The 12,673-nt window shown below is 36.4% G+C and overlaps 1 protein-coding gene across 14 annotated transcripts in view; it reads left to right on the forward strand.

Moving 5' to 3' along the window:
- The window catches only part of COA1 (cytochrome c oxidase assembly factor 1), a 113,170-nt gene that overhangs the window by 21,179 nt on the left and 79,318 nt on the right, over positions 1 to 12,673 (forward strand). The window contains exon 1 of one of the 14 annotated variants that reach the window (XR_012333851.1): positions 4,592 to 4,673. The exons of the other annotated variants lie outside the window; for them this stretch is intronic. The gene's annotated coding sequence lies outside the window, so the exon portion shown is untranslated. Of the gene's footprint in view, positions 1 to 4,591; positions 4,674 to 12,673 lie in introns of those variants that run through there. 14 annotated transcript variants of the gene reach the window in all.

The raw sequence follows: 12,673 nt of genomic DNA on the forward strand, positions 1-12,673 counted from the left end.
AGGTTTGTGATTTCTCTTAAGTTTTTAAAAACCAAAAATATATTGTTCAGGGATATATATATTTATATATGTATGTATGTATATGTGTATTAAAGGCAAAACTAATCTGAAAAGCAAGGGAATGATTAACACAGAAGTCAGAAGTCAGGATAACAGTTACCTTAGGGGAGGGAAGAGGATGAGAACAGGGGGCTTCTAAGGTCCTGGTAAAGAACAGTGTTTAAAACAGGGGCAGTGGATATATGGGAGTGTATTGTATTAATTTCTTTTTATATGCATATATATATAGGATATGTGTTTGATACATATGAAATAGAAACTTTTTTTTTTTTTAATTGAAATGTAATGGTACAGATGAACCGGTTTGCAGGGCAGAAATTGAGACACAGAGGTAGAGAACAAATGTATGGACACCAAGGGAGGAAGGTGGCCGGGGATGGGGTGGGGGTGGTACTGTGATGAACTGGGAGATTGGGATTGACATGTATACACTAATATGTATAAAATGGATAACTAATAAGAGCCTGCTGTATAAAAAAATAAAGTTAAATTAAAAAAAGGAATTTAGGAAAGATAGAATGAGATAGAGAGTGTAGGAGGTAGACTGCTTTGGGCAAAAATGGTGCGTTCTATATTGGGTCATTGTGTTTGTATTATCCTTGGAATGTTCAAATGGAGAATGATAGCCCTATCCTCTACATTTTTACAATGCATACCTTGTTGCTCCTTTAAACATTTATTTAATTCTGCCTTGTTTTATAGCCATTTGATATATTTGTTTCCCCAATGACATTATAATCTCCTGAGGGAGGAAACTAAGTTTTACTCCTATTTATTTGTGTACACAATTAACACATAGTTTTTCAAAAAAAGCTATTTTTTAAATCTATCACTATTACATGATGGTATGCAATTCACTGACTTTTGGGCTTGATTCAGTTGATCTGTTTGCAAAGGCCCATTTCTTCCAACCTGCATCTCCTCTTACAATTCCATTTATAATACACCTGAGACTTTCACTTGATCTAATAAAGTGATCCTTACCAGGTGAAAGAAAAAAAAATGGAAATGTAGTTGACATATAGCAATTTATTGGTATTAGGTATACAACATGATTCAATATTTATATATATTGCAAAATGATCTACTCTCTTAGTGACTTTCAAATATGCAATACAGTATTATTAACTGTAGTCACCTTGCTGTACATTACAGCCCCATGAGTTATTTATTTTATAACTGGAAGTTTGTACCTATTGACCCCCCCCTTTATCTATTTTGCCCACCCTCCACCCCCCACACCCTGCCTCTGGCAATCACCAATCTGTTCTTTGTATCTGTGAACTTCTTTTTTTGTTTTTTTGTTTTGGATTTCATATGTAAATGAGATCATATGGTATTTGTCTTTCTCTGTCTGACTTACTTCACTTAGTGTAATGCCATTAGAGTCCAACCATGTTTTTGCAAATGGCAAGATTTCCTTCTTTTATTTGGCTATATAATATTCGTGTGTGTGTGTGTGTGTGTGTGAGTGTGACGTTTTCTTTATCCATTCATCCATTGAGGAACACTTAGGTTGTTGCCATATGTTGACTGCTGTCATGTTGTTGACTGCTGTCATGTCATGTTGACTGTTGTTTCCAAATCATGCTGCAATAACATGGGGATGCATATACCTTTTTGAGTTAGTGTTTTCATTTTCTTTGGATAAATACGTAGAATTGGAATTGCTGGGTCATATGGTGGTTCTATTTTTAATTTTTTTGAGGAATCTGCATACCAGTTTCCATTGTGGCTGCACCAATTTACATTCCTACTGACTGTGCACTAGGGTTCCCTTTTCTCTTCATCCTCTCCAACACTTCTCTCTTGTCTCTTTGATAATAGCCATTCTAACTGTTGTGAGATGATATCTCACTGTGGTTTTGATTTGCATTTCCTTGATGATTAAGTGATGTTGAATATCTTTTCATGTGCCTGTTGGACATCTGTATGTCTTCTTTGGGAAAATGTCTATTCAGATTCTCTGCCCATTTTTTAAAATCAGATTGTGTGTTTTTGCTGTTGTGTTATGAGTTCTTTATATATTTTGGATATTAACTCCGTATCAGATATATGATTTGGAATATTTTTTCCTTTTTGGCAGCTTGCCTTTTCATTTTGTTGATGGTTTCTTTTGCTGTGCAGAAGCTTTTTAGTTTGATGTAGTCCCACTGTTTATTTTTGCCTTTGTTGCCTTTGCTTTTGGTGTCAAATGCAAACAGTCATCTCCAAGACAGATGTCAAGGAGTTTACCACCTATGTTTTCTTCTAGGAGTTTTATGGTTTCAGTTGTTACATTCAATTCTTTAGTCATTTTTAGTTGACTTTTGTGTTATGTAAGATAGTGTTCCAGTTTCATTGTTTTTACATGTGGTTGATCAGTTTTCCCAACACCATTTATTGAAGAGACTGTTCTATTCCCACTGCATATACTTGGCACCTTTGTTGTAAGATAACTGACCATATATTCATGAGTTTATTTCTGTATTCTGTTCCTTTGATCTATGTGTCTGTTTTTATGCCAGTACCATACTGTTCTGATTACAGTAGTTTTGTAATATGATTTGAAATTAGGGAGCATGATGCCTCTAGCTTTGTTCTTAAGATTTTTGTCTATTTGTTCCATAGGAATCTTAGGATTATTTTTTCTATGTCTGTGAAAAATTCCATTGGAATTTTGATAGGGATTGCATTGAATCTGTAGATTGCTTTGGTTAGTATGGACATTTTAACAATATTAATTTTTCCAGTCAGTGAACATGGGATATTATTTCATTCCATTCTATTATTTCATCTTCTACAGTTTCTTTCATCAATGTCTTAGATTGTTTTCAGTCCACAGGTCTTTCACCTTCTTGGTTAAATTGACTCCTAGGTATTTATTGTTTTTAATGCAATTGTAAATGGGATTGTTTTCTGAATTTCTTTCTCATATTTTGTTATTAGTGTATAGAAACCAATAGATTTTTTTCTATTATTGGTTTTGTATTCTGGAACTTTACTGAATTTGTTTCTTAGTTTTAACAGTGTTTTGGTGGAGTCTTTAGGGTTTTCTCTATATAATATCATGTCAGCTGCAAAAAGTAACAGTTTTACTTTCTGATTTACCTTTTTGATTTGGATGCCTTTTCTTTTTCTTGCTCTGTGTAGGAGTTCTAATACTCTGTTGAATAAAAGCGGCTAGAGTGGGCATCCTTGCCTTGTTCCTGATCTTTGGCGAAAAGCTTTCAGTATTTCACCATGAATATAATGTTAGCTGTTGGCTTTTCATATATGGCCTTTATTATGTTGAGGTACATTCCTTCTTTACCCATTTCATTGAGAGTTTTCTTTTTTTAATCATAAATGGGTGTGGAATTTTGTCAGATGATTTTTCTGCATCTATTAAGATGATCATAAGATTTTTATCTTTCATTTTGTTAATGTGGTATATCCCATTGATTGATTTGTGGATGTTGAAACATCCTTGCAGCCCTGGAATAAATCCCACTTGATCATGGTGTATGATCCTTTTAATGGATTGTTGAGTTGGTTTGCTAATATTTTGTTGAGGAGTTTTGAATCTGTGTTCATCAGGGATTTTCACCTGTAATTATCATTTTTTATAATGTCCTTGTCTGGTTTTGGTGTCAGGGTAATGCTGGTCCGTAAAATGAGTTTGGAAGTGTGCTCTTCTCTTTGATTTTTTTTGGGACTAGTTTGAGAAGGATTGGTATTGTTTAAATGTTTTGTAAAATTCACCAGTGAAGCCATCTGGTTCTGAACTTTTGTTTGTTGGGAGGTTTTTGGTTATTATTTCAGTCTTCTAATTAGCAGTCAGTCTGTTCAGTTTTCTATTGATATTTCTTCATGACTCAGTCTCGTAAGGTTTATGTTTCTAGGAATTTGTCCATTCCTTGTAGGTTGTTCAATTTGTTGGTATATAATTGTTCATAGTAGTCTTATTATCCTTTGTGTTTCTGTGGTGTCAGTTTTAATATCTTCTCTTTAATTTCTGATTATATTTATCTGAGTTCTCTCTCCTTTGTTCTTGGTGAGTCTAGCTAAGGTTTGTCAGTTTTGTTTATCTTTTAACAAAAGCAGCTTTTGGATGCATTGATCTTTTCTGTTCTCATTTTAGTCTCTACTTCATTTATTTCTGTGCTGATCTTTGTTATTTCCTTCTTTCTGCTAACTTTATGCTTCATTTGTTCTTCTTTTTCTAGTTCCTTCAGGTGTCTTGTTAGATTCTTGGAGATTTTTCTTGTTTCTTGATGTAGGCATTTATTGCTATGGACTTCCTTCTTAGAACTACTTTTGCTGCATCCTGTAAGTTTTGATAAATTGTATTTCCGTTTTCATTGTCTCAAGGTCATTTGAGTTCTCTTTTGATTTCTTCTTTGACCATTGGTTACTTAGTAGCATGTTGTTTAATCTCCACAAATATGTGAATTTTCCAGTTTTCTTCATGTAATTGATTTGTGGTTTCATAGCTTTGTGGTCAGAAAAGATGCTTGATGTGATTTCAGTCTTTTTAATTTTTTAGAGACTTGGTTGAGGCCTAACATATGATCTATCCTGGAGAATGTTCCAGTGCCACTTGAGAAGAATGTGTATTGTGTTGCTTTTGGATGGATATCCTGTATATGTCTGTAAGTCCATCTGGTCAGCGTGTCATTTAAGGCCAATGTTTCCTATTGATTATCTGTCTAGATGATCTATCTGTTGGTGAAAGTGTGGTATTAACAGTCCCTACTATTAAAGTACTGCTGTCTATTTCTCCCTTAGGTCTGTTAATGTTTGCTTTATATATTTATGTGCTCTTGTGGTGGGAGCACATAAGTATTTACACATGTATCCTCTTGTTTTATTGACCCCTTTATCGTTATGTAATGGCCTTCTTTATTTCTTACTACAATCTTTGTCTTAATGCCTATTTTGTCTAAGTATGGCTACCCCAGGTTTCTTTTAGTTTCCATTTGCATGGATTATCTTTTTTTCATCCCTTCACTTTTAGTCTGTGTTTGTTCTCATATCTGAAGTGAGTCTCTTATAGGCAGCATTTAGATAGTTATTTTTTTTTAATCAGTTCAGCCACTGTCTTGATTGGAGAATTTAGTCCATTTACATTTAAAGTAATTGTTGATAGGTATGTGCTTATTGCCATTTTGTTAATTGATTTCTGGCTGTTTTTAGAAACATTTAAAAAATCAGATTTCTAGGCCCCATCTTCAGACCCAATGAAATAGAAACTTTGTAAATAATTTCCAGGACTCTACATTATAAATCTTACTCTTAGATAAAAGTTGTTACTCTGATTGAGTAAGTGTATTGCTCAGTATTACTAATGTGGTCCAAAGAGTACAGAATGAAGCAGATCCATTTCTTCCCTACTTGTAGTTACAATCCTCTTATGTATGTAAGAAAATTATTTTCTTCTGCCCAGTTATATCAAGGTGTATCATAATGATCCCTTATCTTTTCATGAGTCTGTAATACCTAGTTGTTTAAAAATTTTATTGAAGTATAGTTGATTTACACTGTCGTGTTTAATTTCTGCTTTACAGCAAAGTGACTCAGTTATAGACGTATATATTCTTTTCCATTATGGTTTATCACAGGATATTGAATATAATTCCCTGAGCTATACAGTAGGATCTTGTTGTTTATACATGTAATACCTAGTTTTTTGTTTGTTTGTTTGTTTTTTGGTGGTATGCAGGCCTCTCAATGTTGTGGCCTCTCCCGTTGCGGAGCACAGGCTCCGGACGTGCAGGCTCAGCGGCCATGGCCCACGGGCCCAGCCGCTCTGTGGCATGTGGGATCCTCCTGGACCGGGGCACGAACCCGCGTCCCCTGCATCGGCAGGTGGACTCTCAACTACTGAGCCACCAGGGATGCCCAATACCTAGTTATAATTTGTGTTAGAATATGTTAAAAACCAAATCCCAAGATTTCTGCTGTCACTGTAGTGGGATTGTAAAAAGTGTGGGGTTAGCTATTACATGGTTTCTAACATAGATTAAAGATCTAAACATCTTTTTTTCTTTTTTTTTAAGCTTACAGTGCCAGCATTTAAGGGGGAAAAAAGGCAGAAAACCCCAAGCAAACAAATGTAGTATTGTTTTCAAAGGTGACTTTCCTAGGGGCAGTAATGTCAAAAGGCTCCCATGTGACTTACTACATTCAGTTACAGTGAAATTCTGACAGCTGCCTGGCTCTTGTTTTCCAGTCACTTGTATATTCGCCAGTGGAAAAGCTAGTTTTTCAGCTCAGCTGTGAAATAGATATCACATGGTTATTAGCAGTTTGTTATGGTGGAAAGGACTTAGCAACTGAAGGTTTCAGTTAAGATCTGATATCCTGTACTTTCTTTCCTGTTCCTATTTTTTTTTTAATTTGTAATTTGGGGCAGCAGTAATACCTGCTAGAGTTGGCAGGATGAGATGAGATAATTTATGTCAATCACTTACCACAGTGCCTAGTTGCTAAAGAAATATTAATTCATAGAGTATTAATTCTGTGAGTACCCTTTGCTCAAGCCAGACATTTGGGATCTATCCATTTCATCTCCTTAATAGCGCTAGAACGGGAGTGAGACATGACCCACATTTTATAACAATCGGGCTTTAAGCAGGCAGTAACTAAATCAATCCTTCAGGACATCAAGTTCTCTTGTACCTTTATTAGTAGCAATCACTGTTAGTTTCTTAGAACTCTAAAAAAATTGTAGTAATTTTCACTTCTATTGGCAGAATTGGTATTTTAGGAGGCAGTATAGGAAAATATGTGGCCTTAGAGTATGTGAAGTTTTCTTAAAGAGCACACAAAAAGTATTAACTACAAAAGAAAAATTATAAACTGAATTTTATTAAAATCAAGAATTTCTGTTCATCACAAATCACCTTTAAAGAGAGTGAAAGGGCAAGCCACAGAGTGGGAGAAGATATTTGCAGCAGTCTGACAAAGAGCTCTTCCATCTGGGCTGAGACGTGTACAAGTCTCAACTTCCTCGGTGGCCTCTTGGCTCCATTTTAGAGAGCTCTGTTAGCAATACCGACTTCATTTTGATTTTCTTTTCACAGGGTTTGTGGAATGAATAAAGGCATGGTAGGATTTAGAATACTGAGGGAACAGGCCTGGGGGTGTGCTCTGCAGCCGAGAGGCTTCCTGGGTGAGCAGTGAGACTGTGTGGGCACATGGTGGCAGGAGAGCAGTGGGGGTGCCTGGTTTGGGATCCCCAGAGCAGACTTGGACTTGAACCTGGGCTCTCTCATTTCTTGGCTGTGTGTTTTTGCCTCATCTCTAAAATAGGGATAGTTATAGAACACACCATACAGGGCTGGGATTAGTGAGATGACGTAGACTAGTACTTGCCCACAGGGGGTCTTCATTGTGGTAGTATCGTCACTGTTGGAGTTACGGTTCCTTGGAGGTGAGGGGTGGCTGTGCCAGTAGGGTGGGGGTAGGGGTCACTGCAGACCAGTGAGAAAAAGACACCCCAATAGAAAAATGAGTGAGAGACTTGAGCAGCTGCTTCACCAAAAAGATGGCCAGACGTCCAGTAAAAATAAGAAAAGGTGCTCAAGACCACAAGTCATTAGAGAAATGCAAACTAAAACCCTAATGGCATGTAACTACTACACACCTACCAGAACACTAAATTAAAAGGACTAACAATAGTTTGTAGGAATATGGGCAAGGAAATTCTCATACACTGTTGCTGGAATATAAATCGGTACAACCACTTGGGTAAATTAGTTGGCAGTGTTGAAGCTGAACGTATGTATACGTTATGACCCTGCTGTTCCACTCCGCACAGGAATGGTACAACCCAGTGGTATGTATGTGAATGCTTATAGCAGCATTATTTGGTCTCGCTTCATATTGGGGAGGTGTGGAGAATGTGCATCTGTGATATAGTAGGTAAGTAAATTATTATATGTTCCTGCCTAGAAATAAAATACTGTAAACGAAAATGAACAAACTCAGCTCACACAACAAAATGGATGTATCTCAAAAACATAATATTGAGCAAAAGAACCCACATGCTAAAGGATATATACTGTATGATCTCAGTGTTGGAGAGGAAGGAGGGGTTAATGATCGGGTGGATCAGCAGGGGACTCGTGGTACTGGCAGTGCTCTATTTCTACACCTCCATGGTGGCTACATGATGCTTGCTTGTCCTGATTTACTGAGCGGAACTTTTATGTTCTGCGTGCTTTTCTTCTTGTGTTCAGCTGCAATAGAAAAATAAGAAAAGAACTACGCAGCTTTATAATGCCCAGTAAATATTCAATACGAGATTGTCCTTCTTACCTCTCCATCTCATTTGTTAGCATTTGCATATGTCCTTTGAATAATGATTAATTTGGGGCTTGGTGATATAAATTTGAACTCTTTAAAGATTAGATAGGGGCCATTTTAGCCAGCACACATATAGAAAGTGACTTTGCCCTTGAAAATTCAGATGCTCCAAGTTTTTGTGTGACCTACAAACAGTGTAATTTTTTTTTAAAGATGACAAGTACAATGAAACTCTTATGACACATTTGTTGTTTTAGTTTTCATTGTAGAAAAGTCTTAATTGTAAACAGTGGAAGCTGTCACTTTTGGGGGTATTTTTTCTATTGTTTCAAACCTTATTTTTTGTTGTTGTTGTGGTATGCGGGTCTCTCACTGTTGTGGCGTCTCCCGTTGCGGAGCACAGGCTCTGGACGCGCAGGCTCAGCGGCCATGGCTCACAGGCCCAGCCGCTCCGCGGCATGTGGGATCTTCCCGGACCGGGGCACGAACCTGCGTCCCCAGCATCGGCAGGCGGACTCTCAACCACTGCGCCACCAGGGAAGCCCAGAAACCTATTTTTAACCCAGGAGGTTTGTGGTTTTATAAAAGTTATATACATTCTGTTAAATTTAAGAAGTTTTAATATATTTATTTTTCAAATTGCAAATAGAATATTGTTTTCAAATTTCTTCTAATTGCTGAGTATTTACAAAAACGTTGGCTTTTATGATTATCATTTATGTCACACTTGATTAACCTCATTGATTCTTTGGTAATGGTTTTGAGTAATTTCTTTGTTTTATCTTCCTATACAGTCATATCAGCTATATCAATTAGTATTAATAATGGTGATATTAAAAAATCTTTTCCTCTTTTTAAAAAATATCTTATTGCACACCAGTATTCCTAATACAGTTAAATGGTCATTCTTACCTAGTCCTATCCCCTCTCCCCTCATACTTTTTTAAATAAGTAAAATTTCTCTATTTTCTCCACTAATTTAAGTGGCATTCTTTTCTAGGTTATGCGTTAACCCTTGAATTCTTAGGAAGCCTCATAGAATAAATAAGGGGCTCAAAGCAGAATTTAAACAGGTTCAAGGTATAGAGAATAAAGGGTCACTGAAGATTCTAATATTACTGCACGCATTTTTAGCTTTCGAATCAAAATACTCTAAGCATTTGTATAAAAGAGGTTTTCAGTAATATAAAAGATGAAATTTTTTCTCTACTTTTATTTGTTAGTTACTAAAAGAGTTTTTGCACTTTATTCCTTAAAAATAATTTAGTGGTAAAGAAGTATGTTAACCTTTTATGAAAAGGATTCTTCATAGTCATATATTGTTCTGAGTCTACATAAGCTTTTTGGTTTTGTTTGTAGCTTTCTTTCGTAGAAATGAAAATAGGTAAGGTAGGCAGGATGTATCGGCCTAATAAACTCATTACTGCTGTTGATAAAATGATACGTTAGTCCATATTATAATTTCTTCGAGGCGGGGGATGCCTCTGAGTCTAGGATAACCTGAGAAGTACTTCTTTACAGAGCACCTAGTAGAGAGGTATTTGTTCTGGGTGCAGAAGCCAATGTTGCTATGGCTTCATTTTCTTAACTTACTACATTTGTAAGCTGTAAAGAACATTAGCTGTCCCATTTTTTAAAATGGAACTACTGTAATAAAATACAGCAAGATCAGTATGAGCTTGAGTGTTAAACTATAAATTTAAGTTTTTTTCTTCCCCTCATTTACGTTCAGGGATCATCCTGCATTTTGGGAACACTTATCACGGCTTCTCTGCTAGTTATTTTCTCTGATGTTACCAGAAATTATATTTGCAGTCTGAGGACAGAATTAGTTAGAATGTGGGTCTAAAGAATTTTTCAGAGGCTTGCATTTTTTGTTCTTTTATTATGGAAAATTTCATACATAGACAAAATTAGGGTAACATACAGCCATGTATCTATGGCTCAAATTGAACAACTCCAAAAGCATTAATTTACACTGATGTTGGAATATTATTACTGATTTGAGGTTTTACATTACGTATTATGGTCCATACTTCCTTCTCCAATTTAAAGAATAAATGGGCCACCAGATGAGGCTAAATATGCTAAATATTTAGAGCCTAGTTTGGACAAGATCCAGCAGAATCAGAGAGCGTCCGGGATTTGCTGGCATAGTCTTGAGTTTTGTTTAGTGAGGGACACTAAAGAGGCAGAAGTTAAGTTTTCCCTTGCCCTTTAAGTGCTTACAAAGTGATGTTAAATATTGATATATAAATATATTTATAATCCTTAATGTAGATCTACCAGATGAAGAATCAAAAGGGCAGACCAAAAATGTACCTAAAGTAGTCCCATGCCCCGGCATTTGTGTATTTGGAAAGTCAGGCTGACTCTAATCACGCCCCAGGAATTCCCCACCTCCTGCCCAATTTCTCTTTCAACTTATTTCTCAAATGCCTTTGGCCAGGACTTCTAAGATAGTCCTCATTCTGAAGTGATAGCATGTATGTTATGCTAATTAGGAATTGGGATGTTAACAGCATTCTAAATAGCTGTGGTATTACTTGTAAGATATCAGATAAGCTTCTCTCCAGGACATAATGAATCAGTTAAAACATTTCTAACAGAATTGTTTAAAATTTCCTTTTTGTGACAGTGTGACAGTGGTGCTGTCTGTGGTATCTTTCAAGATTGGAAACTGTATTAGGAGCGAATATAAAACACACCCATGCTAATTAGTACTTAGAGAAAAAAATTTTCACTTTTTTTTTAAAAACAAATAATAAGTTGACTCTGCAAAGCCCACGGTTCCCTTTACACAGACATAATTAACTCTGTAATTAATAAAGTGAATTAAGAACTTTAAATTATAGTAAGTACCTCGGTTACATCCAGAAAGGTGCATTGACTGTCTCCTTTCATGACAGGATGAACTATGCACTCCCCATTGTTCTTCCTGTAAAATTTACCAAGCGAAGGGGTATGTGTGACTTCTGCGTTTGATCCTAGTGTATCAGAGAGTTTGATCCTAGTGTATCAGAGTGCAGGATTCACCTTTAAGGGTTCGTTCTTCTGAGTGTCTCAGTGTCTTCACCTCCCACTCCTATAATTTGATGAAGGCAGTCAAGATATAATTGTAGCTTTTCTAACCCGTGCTGCTGTTGAGTTTTCCCAAGCTCTAGATGCCTCTTCAGTGTAAATAAGCCCCGGCGGAATTTGAAACTTTCTGGTGGACAATTGCAAAAACATTTAAGCTAATATAAAGCGGTCGTGGTGGTGAGGGCATCTGACTTTAAAACGTGCAGACGCTTTTCAGAATGGATCTATCAGCCCTCATACAGACGGAACATTTGTGTGGTAGAAGTGTGTGCTTGGTGTACCCTCCAAGCAATATCTCCTTGTGAAGATTAGTTATTTAATCGGTAATGGCTGATAACGGGCTTTTAAAAGCACATCCTAATTTAGATTAGTGTCCTTGGAAACCAAGTACCCAACGAAGTACGAATCACAAGTATGGCAAGATATTGATTCACATCACGTAGCCACTAACACAATTTATACAAATAATTAGAAAAATAGAGTTGTTCTTGTGCTAGTTGCCTCATCATTTTCAGCTCGTGGCTGCCTAGTGAATCAACTCTAAACCTTCACTCTGGTTATAAAGCAGGTTTTGCATTGCCTTTTGTCCTGTGATTCTCAAAGGTTCTGTGTAAATGTTAGTGGGTGGCAAGTATTCAGTACAGGGTATTACAGCAAGGAAACCATAGCACGGAGAGGTTTGTCATTTATACCAGTCAGCTGGGTTTATGCCTTTGCTTCTGCAAATTGTGTATGAGTTTTCACGTTTGAGATTTTTAAAAACAGTCTTGCTTATAAGAGCAAGTTGGTTGTGTTGCTGTCAGTGAAATTAACCTGTCTGATTTATCTAAGGGCTAAACATTAGTTTTTCATGTTATATGTGATTCCACAACTTTTGTTTTGACCTTGCAATCATGAGTTTTTCTAAAGATTATGCTTTAATGTTTCTGGATTTTTATCCTGTATTATTCTAATTAATAAGTGATCTTGAGAATTTTTCTTCTGAGTTCAAGTTACATAGGCACTTTCTAATTTTGGTAGAAGGTCTGAGAAAACAGAAGAGATCTCACCGGTCCTACTGTAATTCAGGAGCCTAAGGCTCTAAGTGAAAGAGCAGTTATCTACCTTTACATCAGTCATCTGTACCAACTGGTGATTTTAGAAACTCACATGGGTCTTGGTGCCGATTGCTGTGTCTGCTTCAAATTGCATTTCCACTTCACAACCCTCCCTAGGGGTGTATTTATGTGGTAGTGTTTACAGATGATTAATATTTAAATAG

This window comes from Tursiops truncatus, chromosome 9 (genome assembly GCF_011762595.2).
Source record: "Tursiops truncatus isolate mTurTru1 chromosome 9, mTurTru1.mat.Y, whole genome shotgun sequence".
Taxonomy (NCBI): domain Eukaryota; kingdom Metazoa; phylum Chordata; class Mammalia; order Artiodactyla; family Delphinidae; genus Tursiops; species Tursiops truncatus.